At 38.0% G+C, this 12,670-nt stretch overlaps 1 protein-coding gene across 6 annotated transcripts in view; it reads left to right on the top strand.

Moving 5' to 3' along the window:
- CHRM3 (cholinergic receptor muscarinic 3) overlaps positions 1-12,670 on the top strand; it is a 538,512-nt gene that overhangs the window by 131,677 nt on the left and 394,165 nt on the right. For all 6 annotated transcript variants that reach the window (XR_009559345.2, XM_060286381.1, XM_060286380.1 and 3 more), the window contains exon 2: positions 8,113-8,221. The gene's annotated coding sequence lies outside the window, so the exon portion shown is untranslated. The remainder of the gene's footprint in view (positions 1-8,112; positions 8,222-12,670) is intronic.

The following is a 12,670-nucleotide window of genomic DNA, read 5'->3' as shown; positions in this document are numbered from 1 at the left end:
TAGCTTCAAGATTAATACTCATGAGCTGTGACTGAGGAAGAAGGGAAACTTTGTGAAGAGTGCATTCTACTAACTGGCTTAGAGTTTACTGGTGGGGCTGCCAGCCCGTGTTCTTATGTCCATCAGGAAGTTGGAGGCTTATGGAATTCAGCGGGTAACTGCCAGGAAGGTCAGTAATCTTAATGGTTGGCCTCACTGTATAACTGCATAGTTTAAGAACAATCTGTGTATATACACATATGGTAGAGGAGTTCCTATCCAAAGCCTTTATCGTGCCCTCTACCTTAGGATTATTGCTTGTTCTTTGTTTCTTAATAATATCCTTGATATCAATTTGTAAGTAACCTAAAACGTACTTTCTCTAATATGTAAGTGGGAAGGCCCTCTTTTTATCCTTATTTAAAATGATACTTCCCTTGCTTAAATGTAGAGGTTAGAGGAGACTTGGGCTAAGAGAGACAGCTGTATGAAATGATGCATCTGAAGTACTGAATGCAAAAGCCACACTTGCTGCCATCCTAAGTGATGAGGTTGTCCTCTTTCTGCCCTAAGCACACAGTATCCTGTTGCCCTGTTTACTTGCAGTCTTTCTCACTTAGTCAAGAGAGGTCTGAATATTAGTACTAAGGAATGCTTACCGCATTTGTCTTTTAACTGTGCCCTGGGATTAAAGGAAGTGCGATCACTTCCAAAGACTAAATAGCATTTGTGAAATTTGTAAATATTTTAACTCCAAAACATACCCGAGGCATCTCTATACCCAAGATACTAGGAAGCCCTCAACTTTTTGAAAATCGTCATATCCACTTGAGCTAACTATGATTTCTGAATCATAAGTCATTTCATTTCAAGACAAAACTAGGAAAGTATCCAAAGACATGCACGAAGATAGCCATCTAAAAGTCCAGGCTGGTAATGTGAAAAGAGAAAACCCCAACCTGAATATTTTCTATGCTTTTTTGGCTGTCTTCCTTCATACTGTGCTTCCAGGAAACCAAAGGCCTTTTCAGATTTCAGAATCAAGAGTGCACGGGCTTCTCAAGTACTTGAAAGTAATTATGCATTCTAGCAGACAGCTTAGAAATTGTAAGGGCGCCATTTCCATCTCAATGTAAATGAATATTTTGCCTCTGTGGATGTATTCCGGTAGAAAGCTTCCTCATTCCAATAGTGGGTCCTATGAGGTCTTAAGGTAATAATTAAGCTTGCTTTTCTTTCTTTGTTTTTTCTTTTCTTTCATTTCTTAGGTTTCAAAGGTGACTTTTAAGTTTGCTTTTCTTGGGTTCCATCTCTAATATTCCTAGCATATTTCAGGTGGCCGAGGTAGTCATAGACTGCTAATTTTGTTGCAGTTTGGTAAAGAAATACCCCTTTAACTACCCTGCCTGTTTACATATCTGTTGGTCTAGTAACAATTGTCTGTCTTTGTTTTTATCATCCATAAGTTAACTGGTACATTGACCCTATTGTCCCTCCTAACATTAAGGTTCAGAAATTACTTTCATTTGTTCCCAAACTTACCTGTTGCTGTTATTTGAGAATGTTTAAGTGAATAGCTCTCTGATATGGAATTGTGTTTTGAAGGATAACTTAATTCAGCTCCCAGATTCCACCACCCCACCTAACATCCTAATACCTTAGATGCTCAGGGTCTGTGATGTTCTGCTAAATTCTGCATTTGCAAAGAGGTCTATTCCCAGGAATCTTTCTTTTACTAATAAAAGAATTAGATTGAATCAGATTTGATTCCTACATTTGCTCACTCACTGGCTATTTGGCTGTAAAATTCACTTGACAAGAACCGCAGCTTTTTAAAAGATGGATAGTAATAGCAATTCTGGAAGACATTGAAAAGAAAACAGATACACGTGTAAAGCCCCCATCAAAGTGTTGTGCACAGGGGAAGGCACATAAGTAACACTGATTATGATGATGCTTCTGCTAAAAAAGGACAGGTAGAGGGCTTCCCTGGTGGCGCAGTGGTTGAGAGTCCGCCTGCCGATGCAGCGGACACGGGTTCGTGCCCCGGTCCGGGAAGATCCCACATGCCGCGGAGCGGCTGGGCCCGTGAGCCATGGCCGCTGAGCCTGCGCGTCCGGAGCCTGTGCTCTGCAACGGGAGAGGCCACAACAGTGAGAGGCCCGCGTACCGCAAAAAAAATAAATAAAATAAATAAAAATAAAAAAGGACAGGTAGAAGAGGAAAAGGAAGAGAAGCGAGGGTTGGGGAGAAGCAGAAGAGAAAAAAGAAAGGGGAGAGCAGGAGCGTGTAGTGGCTGAAATAATGAGATTGTACCATTTGGGGAGGGCTTTCCAAATATCTCTTTCTTTCATGTACATAGTTCTCACCTACAGTGCAATTACAAAGCATGATGCGAGACTCTGAAAGGTTGTTTTTCCTTTTTTTTTTTTTTTTTTAAAGGAGAAGCCAATAGAAACTGCTTCCCACTTTCTGTGTGTTGGCTTTGCCCTAACTTTTGACCTTCTTTCTGCATTAGCTCACCTCCCCAACGCCACTCCGTCTGACAGTTTAACCACTTCTGTACCATCGTGACAGCACTGATTCATAAGAGACCCCTTTATCCGCAGTCTGTCTAATGGTTGTGTCAACCCAATTAGATAACGTTGGAGTTTGATTTAAAATTTAAATAGAGTTGGAGGCCGGCTGTCTCTGTTTTGTAAACTACATATGAAAAATAATCCACTGATTTTTGTCTAGTTAATTTAACTGTCCTTTAGTTAAATTTAAGAGAGAAGATGACTGGGACACTAGGAGAGCAAATGTAGACTAAACATAGAAGTTAATTTTCAGTACAACTATTCTTTAAACTCTAATAGCCAATAAACGTAAACATGAAGTGACAGTTGCCTCATTACAAATGTAAACACACATATAAACCTGCCCGGTAGCAATTTAAACCAGACTTAGAGATATACCTCCTACTTCGCTTATGCCTGAGCCTTTTTCACCGAGGCTGTCATTCTTTTGGGTTTATTATTTTCTACCTTACCACTGTGGCTACCAAATGCAGTTACTAAAATAGTTAAGCCTGGTGAAAAATAATTTTAGAGTCAACGAAGAAAGAAAAAATACTCTTCAAATAGTCTTCAAGTTATGGAAAACCTAGCTAAAATGTATATTTTCATCCGTAATATCACTATTTGCCTCAGACCTAACCATTAGTTTGCTCAAACCATGGATAAATCAGGCGTTAAACTCTTGACATAATCATCATAGGGAAGAGAAGCCACCCACTCACACAGGAGGAGACGCTTCTGATTCCTAGATGAGTAGGTTTCATAGCTTTGCAATCAAGGTCACTTTCCTGCACCTTCACTGGTAAAAGGTACTTTTGATCAAACAGAATTCTTTGAATTTTTGTACCTTTGTTCTCTTATAATGTGATGAGAATAAAAGAACATTATATGCTTCGTGAGTGGGTGACACTGATTAGAACTGCCTTCAGAGGAAAGTCTGCAACTAAAAAGAGCAGTGAGCTGGATAGCCTCTGGTGGGGTTAGTTTCCAGATGCTGTCTGAGCACAAATCCACACGTTTTTGAGCCTCAACTGTTGCTCTTGTCGAATATTCTCACCCTTTTTTGGATAATGACTTTTGACACTATTCTTTTTGAGGTTCTGCTGAAATAGCTGTCTCTTTTTCTCATATATATGTGTGTGTATGTATCACATATATATAATATATACATATAAAACCTTTGTGTATAGGAGTTAGCATCATCATATGTTGATTGCTTATGCTAATTGGGAAATATTAAAGTAAACGATGTCTGTTTTAATTAGAGTAGATGGTTTAAATGACTCCGTTTCAAAGAAAACTTCAGTCATTCTTATTTTTTAAATCAGCCCCTAAATGTTTCCACTCCTAACAGCAAAATAAATAAATGGACAAACAAACAGCTCTTTACTGAAACAATAGTAATATATTATCTTGCTCGGAGAAAAAAATGAGCTTTCAAATGTGGAGAAGGTCTAGGATGTTATCACCACTTTTAGAAATGTATATACATATCTGTTTTTTTAAACATAAATTTGAACTCAAGCAAATTTTCACTTTCTCAAATTAATTGATGAGCTTCAAATAAGTTACCTATAATCGAAAATTTTATTATATGTGTCACACTGTCTTCTAATTTTTGTTAAGCTACCCTATGTGGAACTGCCTGTAATTTTAATGAATCTATATGTAATATTTTGTATTCTGCATTTATGTACACATTTCCTTATATCAGCATAACTTTCATACTTATTATAGCAATAAAGCATCATATACATTTAACAATGTAACATTCCATAGTGTTGAACTGATTCCCTTTTGTTGGGTTATGGTATTAATAATAGTAGTAATAACAGCTACCATTTATCAACTGTTTGCACAATTAGTGTTCTGTTAAGAACATCTTCTTACAATGTAGAGACCAAGCTTAGTTTCTTATATGGCAATGCCTAGACTTTAGAATTTGATATACTTAAGTCTCTACTACCTGTGTGATACTAGTCAAGAAAAAATTCTCTTGTTTCCTCACCTTCAATTTTCTCCTCTGAAAAAAAAAAAAAAAAAGAATAATAATAGCTACTTAGAGGTTGTACCTACCAGAGTCTGGCACATGGTAGATGTTCAAGATATGGGAGAAGTTTGTCACTGGGGACTACTTCTAAAGATGATTTAATAACCAAGTGTGTAAAATGAAGACATTTGTACGATTTTGTGCATATTTCCAAATGGTGTTCCAGGATAATTAAGTGGTCAGGGTCACCAACAGTGTTCTAAATGTCCATTTTTTATGTATCAAATCCTCACCAACTTTACCTTTCCATCATTCTTTATTTATTCCTTAAGAAAATAATAGAGCCTGTTGTTCACCAAGCATTGATGAAGTCACTGTTTGACTCCAGGTTGCATCTTGCATGAAGGAGGTGCTGTCCATTCAGTAAGGATCAAAAGACTTGGGGGCAGTGTCCACTGCGAGGTCAGTGAATAGGCAGAAATGTAGGCCAAGTGTATGTGTGTGTGTGTGTGTGTGTGTGTTTCCATTGCCATGTCTGTCTTCCCCATGAGACCATAGTTTTTCCTCTTGATGTATCCTATCAATGCACTTGACCAAGATACAGCCTCCTGGGAAAGACACATGTAAATAAATAATAATACAGTATTAATCATAAAAATGGATTTAATGCACAAAATCTTGTGACTGTATATTTCTGCCTAAGGGATTAAGGATGGCTACAGAATTCCCTTCTGAATTAAATTCTTTGTCAAGTGAATACCGTCTTACCAGTTAAATAGAGAAGAGCCCAAAGTTAAAAGGTGTAGTCCACCTAGAGAAAATAAGGTGCAAAGTCAAATGTGACAGCATAGATGAGACCTACGTGTCCGGCAGCCATTTTCCTACAGCTGTAATGATCGCGGTAGTTGATTGCTGTTAGAACAAGAGGGTGAGAAAGTAAGCAGGGCCAGAAAGAACATACGAAGCTGCTATGTATCCTGTGCCTCCCATGTGGCAGGCAGTATGCTGGATTTTTAATGCATATTTTGTCCTACAACTCTCAGAATAACCCTGTTGAAGAGGTGATGGGAATAAGACTTAGAAAGTAAGTTGTCCAAGGTCGTACAGCAAGAAAATAAATGGAATTGATGTTCAGACCCAAGTCTTTGAGATCAAAACCCCTCTTCTCTTCACCGAGATGCAATTAAAATTTAAATGGGAAACCACTTAAGTGTCATTCCATTTATTGGGGTGTAATTAACTTCTCTAAAGATAAATCTTTGGGATTTTATCCTGTGTTGTCTCAAACTTCATCAAAAGCACAAAGCGGATGTGCTACAAAACATTATTTTAACTTTCTTTGATATCTTTCAAATGCAAATACTCCATCTATGGTTTCCTTGTGTTATGTAGCAGATTCTTTTTTATATAGTCTTTGTGCTTTGTTTTGTTTTGCTTCATCACCTGTTTATCCATCCTTAGATATGGCCCACCATTTGCCCTTCTGTGGGATAGATGGAGTGTCTTTTACCTGCGTAGGGTTTCTCCGTTTGCTCTCGTAATCTTCTTCTTCAGACCTTCAGCAAAAACAACAAAACAAAACTGGTTGCCTAAGTTATCTGCCTTTCTTGAGGCTGGCACATATGGGAAGAGAATCAGAACCCTGGAGGTTTGATTTCCTTCATGAGAACTTCATTCTGCTGTATTGAAAACTGACATCCTGGTAGCCAGATTTCTCCATCCATCCTCATGGGCCCAGCCTGTGTGCCAGATTGAGTGTGGCTGAATTTACCTTCCTTTCTGGTGCTTCCTCCAGGGAAGAACCCCACTGTCCCCAGAAGAACTCCTGCTATATTCATAATATTGCATTGTCCATGGGTCTTTGTAGGGAAGTGGATTCCCACCTCCTGCTTCCATTCTGCCCTGAAGCAGCCCCTTTCTCTAGTATCATCCCCTCCAAATTGAGAACTAACAGTTTTCTAGACCAGAAATCAGCCAATGATTTCTGTAAAGGGTCAAATAGTAAATATATTTTAGACTTTGCAAGTCATACTATTTTTTTCACAACCTCTCAACTCTACTGTTGTAGCATGAAAGTAACCAGAGACAATATGTACGTGAGTGGTTGTGGCTGTATTCTCATAAAACTTTATTTACAGACTCTGCAATTTGAATTTCAAATAATTTACACTTATATGATTCTTTTAACTTCCTCCAACGATTTAAATGTGCAAAAACCATTCTCAGCTCACGGGCTACCCCAAAACAGGCAGCAGGCTATGGTTTGCCAGGCCCTGCCCTACATAGGCAGGGTGCTGAGACGCTGTTCGTCTGCAGGGTAAATTAGGGTCTGACCATCAGAGTCTCCAGTCTGGCTGCTTCTCTACAGCATCTCCAATCCAATGCAGCACTTCTTAGTTTCCTGTGATCATGAAGTTTCTACCTGGAGTCTTTAGTCATTTCAGTGTTCTCCTCTGTTGGGATCTGACCACAGGAAAGGTGATTAGGTTTTGTTAGCCAGCTGATGGCCGACCTAGAAGTGAAAGGTGGATTTTTTCTTTTCTCCCTCTCTGGAAAATTTTTGTTACTTTACCTTTTGCTGTTCTTCAGAAACCTCTCCAATTGAACTAAATTAAACTGACTACTGACTAGTTTGTAATTCTTTGAATGATTCTATTTGAACTTCATTCACATGATTTTTACATGTTTCTTCCTACTTTTTCCTGAGATTGTGTTGCAAACAGGAAGACAAGTTTGGCAAGTTAAGTGAAAGGACTGACAAAGCGAAAAGTGTGACTTGAGACAAAAGATATTTGCCAATTCCTACTTCTGTTGATGCTGTTATTCATTTATTTACTCAGCAAATATTAGTGTGTGCCAGGTACTGTATCCCAAAACAAGATCTCACTTTACATTTTGGCATACAAAGATGAGTAGAATACAGTGCTTGTCTTCTAACAGTTTTAACAGTTTCTAACAGGGAAACAAAGATACGTCTTTATATAATCCTCCTGGTATCTGCTTTTCATATTGTAATTTACATGGAGCACAAGTAAGCATAGGAAAAACTGTGTGCTTGGCACACTCCACATGATATGGAGAAGCAGCATAAGCTATAGAATAGGGACTTGGACCAACCGCCCTGCTCCTCTAAGCCTTAAGTGTTGTAAAGTGAGGAGATTACCTACATTGCAGTTTTGTTGTCAAGACTAAATGAAATTTCGTACAGAGATGTGCTGTAAATGCTCAGCACATAGCCCCGCCCCCAAAAAATATACATCAGAGTATGTTAATTTTTTTGGTTTAGTTTGTTATTGATAAGTTTATAGCCTCCAGTAATGTGATACCAGTTTACTACTAAATTTATTACTTCCTAATTGCTACATAATCACTAAATTTATTGCTTCTTTACTGACTGTACAGTGTGTTTCCACTGCTATATTGCTCATAATCTGGAAAACAGAGGTGTGTAAATTAAAGCCCTTTCATTGGATTGCTTGTCAGACTTTTTTTTTTTTTTTTAATGCTGCAGGTTGGAAAGATGCTCTTGTGCAAATGGTACGAAATGGTGTTTACTGACTGTCCTCTCTTTGTGTGCCTGCTTAGGTCTGAATAGTGATGGCGCTTGTTTCAGTTATGAGTCGCTCAGTGGACTGTGGATTGACTGAACTGTACCCATTCCCATCATGATGTACACCGCCAAGGCTCCTCACTAGTAAGTATTCTCTATTCAGTACCATTTACATGGTTATATATTGAGATCTTCAGTACAGTGTGCACTTACCTTGCAAGAAGTGTACAAAATACTTGCGTTTGTTTTGCTGTTATGAAATTGGCTAGACTTAGTCTATGTACCAACCAACTGCAAAAGGAAAAAATAGGTTTAGATGTATCTGTTATGTATATGTGTGCATATTGATATGGTAATATATATATATCTAAATAGGCAGAGTTTAGAAGTGTAGAATTTTACCTCTCTTTTAACTGAATAAAAAGTTTCAGTGTCTTTTGGTTCTTTAATATCATATAAATCAGTGTAAGCCTGAAAATTTTACTTAGTTTAATACTGTGAAACAGTTCAATTTTATTGCAGTTTTATCTAACAGGGTATCTAATACACTTTCACTTACACAAGTATCATACGGGTAATTGACATAGGTTGTTTATGGTGTCATTGAAAGGAAATTCTACTCAGTTCCCTTAATTTTAGTTCCAGCTCCAAAATTTATCATCTGACTAGTCCCTTAAACATCTAGGGCTCAGTTTCTTCGTCTGCAAAATGAGAGGAAGAATTTCTGCTTTACCTAATTCACAAGATTAAAGGACGAATAAGATAATGAATGTGAAATTATTAACAGTAAAACCCCATAAAAATAGATATCGTCTGTGGCTGACTGTTATTACAAGTAGGGAGCTGGAAATGAAGTTGTGACCACAGTGTTCTTTTAAAATTGGTTAATAGAGTCTAACATTTTATTTGTTATTCACCTAAGAGATAAATGATAAAATTACACTTAACGTTAACGCATGACCCCAATTATTTTTTGTATTTCAGAAAGTTATGTTTAAATGAAATATGAAAAAAAACACTTTTCTCACACACACTGCACACACAGATCCCCACCAACCATAATAATTAGGTTTCTACTTCTGATCTCCAGGATGTTTACTCTATTATAGTTTATTTTTAGGTGTTTTATTCTTGGAGGAGACAAGATACACTAGATACTTATTATGTATCATTTAATTTCAGGATCCCAAGGGAGCAACATAGAAATTCGATCAGATATTACTCCTTCAGTTTAATGTATTAATTTTTTTGTTTACTGAAATCTCTTTAACACCTCATCTGACCATTCTCTTTAGCCAACAGAATACAGCTAGCCTGTTTAAAATAAAAGACTGTAAATGAAAATCTTGACAACTATATTTAGTAATATTGAGAAAGACTTTTCCACTAAAATTAAACAAATTATTACGTAACTGGGTCAGTGCAATAAAACTGGTTTGGAAATTCTTTTCCAGAAATTAGTTATGATTACCATTGAAGAGGCCATGGTTTATTACACAAATAAAATTTTTACATATAAGTGAAACAAAAATCTTAAAAATAGGTAACATACATTCACTTGCTGATATTGTAGTGTAGTCCTTAAGTATGGTGGTGGGGCCAGGGGTGGGGCAGGGAGTGGTAGAGTCAGATTGCCTGAGGTTACAACCCAGTTTCATCATTTTCCTGCTTTGCAGTGTTGAACAAGTCACTTAACCTCTCTGTGCCTTAGTGTGCTCATCTGTAAAATGGGTCTAATAATAAGAGTATTTATCTCATAGGGTTGTTGTGTGAATTACATGAGTTAATGTGGTCAAGCTCGTAGGAGCACTGTGTGACAGTAAGTAACCAATCAGCATTAGTGATTATTATTCACTGGATGAGCATGGGATTTTGGTGCTGACTATAGATTTTGGAATCAGAAAGTCCTAGGTTCAAAACCATTTATGAATTAATGGTGAAATCTAAAGTAGTTACTGAACTTTTTGAAGCCTCGGTTTATGAGAAATAAAATGGGAATAATTACAATATACTCCATAATGCTTTTGTTAGGATGGTGGAACACAGCATCTGGCAAGAAAGGGTAGGCTATCACCATTGGGAATTGTGAAGGTATAATTGCAAATTACTATGTAAGGCAATTATAAAGTAATGTAAATGAGAGATTCTCTGATTCTGAAAGTGTCTTTGCAATACGTTGTATTTAGGGGACTTTTAGAAATGTGTTCAATTATAGGATTTGCTTTGTTAGATCCAGAATTTCAAAAAAGGCAGACAATAATTTAAATCAAATTACAAGTACAAACATAACAAACACGGCGTCCTGATTTAAAAAATAAAGGTGACAAAAATCCATTGGCCTTTTTTAGGCCTAACAGAGAACATCAGCTCATTATTTAATTTGTTAGGAAGATTGGGCTGTTACCACATTTAAAATGACTTTCTGGAAAGAAAAGGAAGAAAGAGGAAAGGAGATGGAAATGTAGAATATGTGTCACAAAACAATGGAGAGGGAGGGTTTGAACTTCCACTTTCATAACCCTAGGCTCTAAGACAGACTCTCTACTTGTTCTTGTTATGAAGAAATTTCAAGTATTGTCTTTTGGGTTTGTATTGGACAAAATTCAGTGGTTGGAATGGGTGGCATTTTTCAAATGAGTCACGATTTGTTTCCAAGGTGGAAAATACTGATAAGCTGGGGCCGTAATCCAAGAGTAGATTGTCTGGCTGCTATATATCAGTCAGAACAGAAAGCTCAGTCTCTTTCTCTCACGTGTTAATTATACACCATCTGAAACAATGGCGGTGTTGGGTCTGGTCCATCTCTGTATCCATCTAAATCAGCAGCCAGAGAGTCTTTTGCATGTCAATGGAATGTGACTTGTCTGTAACTCAGATTATAACATTACTGAATGCTTCTGTACGCACTCCCTTTTATTCTTGTTGCTTATTTTTGCAATACCTTTAGCCTTTATAGAGTTTGTGCCTGACATGGAAAATCATGTTTCTGGAGGAGGCTTTTGAGGGTAAAGGTTTTGGAGGTGGATTCCTAGGTAGGAGCCCACAAACCGTGGATGTGGTGTTAGGCTGGACTGCTGCTTTGCTGACCCTGCTTGGGGCCCTGGGTGAGAGATGACCATGGTGCTTATTCTGTCCTGCTTCTCCTGGGCCCTGCCTCATTCCATACTTGCAGTCCTTTAATGTGGCCAGCGTTCATATTTTGACCTCTCGTATTAGGATTTAGGGTGTAATAAAATGAAAAAGCAGGGTCATGATGTTGGAACATAGGCGTACTGAGCAGATAGATGCTCACGTGTCCTTATTTCCATGACCATTATGGATTTGTGATGTTAATCTTAAAAACTGTTCGTGACTTTAGATGTCTCCTTCTAAAGGAGTCTGACTTAGGTGTCAGTCTAGTACTTCATAAAACAATATCTCTAAAAACTAGAGAGAAGTACCAGAGTTTGGAGGAGACCTCGGGTATTCAGAACTGAAGTCTCCTGTAATTTGGAGATAGAGATAGATGAAGTGTCTGTATCAGTGGGACTTTAACAACAGGCACACTTTGTCAGGCTGTAAGTCTAAGCGTAGCATCATCCTGATAAAGGGAACAGTTTAAGCCTCCCATTCACAGTGTGAATGAGCGGGAGGTATTCGAGGACAAGCAGAAGATGAGTCCATTAAAGTTGAATGTCTGCTGCAGAGTCACCGGAAGTGGAATCAGATGAGTTGTGAGTGCCCTGGGGGGGCTTTATGTGGCCCCCTCTTGTTTTCCTGCTGCAGAACCTCTCCACCTGTTTGCTGGCCACCTGTTTGCTGACCAAGCCTTACCTAGAAGCACCCCAGCCTTACCTGTGTGACACCGCAAGCCTCCTAATGTTTGCAGATACTGCCCATCAAACTCTGATGCTTCCTTCCAGACTCATTTTACCTGCTCTGCCACCTATGAAAACTTCCTTAATCCTCTTAAAATTGACTGTTGCCTCCTTTTCTTTAACCTCTGTACTGTATAGATGCCTCTTTGATAGAACACATTCACTTCTTTTGCAATAATTGGTTGACATTTCTGTCTTTGTCTCTTTGGGCTGCTAAAACAGCACCATTAACTGAGTAGCTTATAAACGTCAGAAATTTAATCACAATTCTGGAAACTGGGAAATCCAAGATCAAATCACTGGCAGATTTTATGTATGGTAAGGGCCTGTTTCCTAGAAAGCCATCTTTTTGCTGTGTCCTCACCTGGTGGAAGTGGCAAAGGGGCTTTCTTGAGCCTCTTTTATGTTTCATAAGGGCACTAATCCCATTCATGAGAGCTCCGCCCTCATCATCTAATAATCACCTCCCAGAGGCCCTACCTCCAAATACTCTCACACTGGGCATTAGGATTTAACATATGAATTTAATGGGGTGTTCAGTCTATAGCAGTATCCATCTTTCCTGTTACTTTCTTGGTTTATTGAGGGCACTCCTTGTCTTAGTCAGTAAAATTGTTATTAATGTAAGTCAGTAAAAAGTATAAACAGAAAAATGAAAAGTGGTCACTTTCAGCATACCATGAAGGTTGTATCATTTCAACATTTTTAGCCAAAGGTAACAGGAATTTTGAAAATG

The sequence above is a fragment of the Globicephala melas genome, chromosome 16 (assembly GCF_963455315.2).
Source record: "Globicephala melas chromosome 16, mGloMel1.2, whole genome shotgun sequence".
Lineage (NCBI taxonomy): Eukaryota > Metazoa > Chordata > Mammalia > Artiodactyla > Delphinidae > Globicephala > Globicephala melas.
Note: the sequence above shows the minus strand (reverse complement) of the source record. Positions and strands in the feature narration are given on the sequence as shown.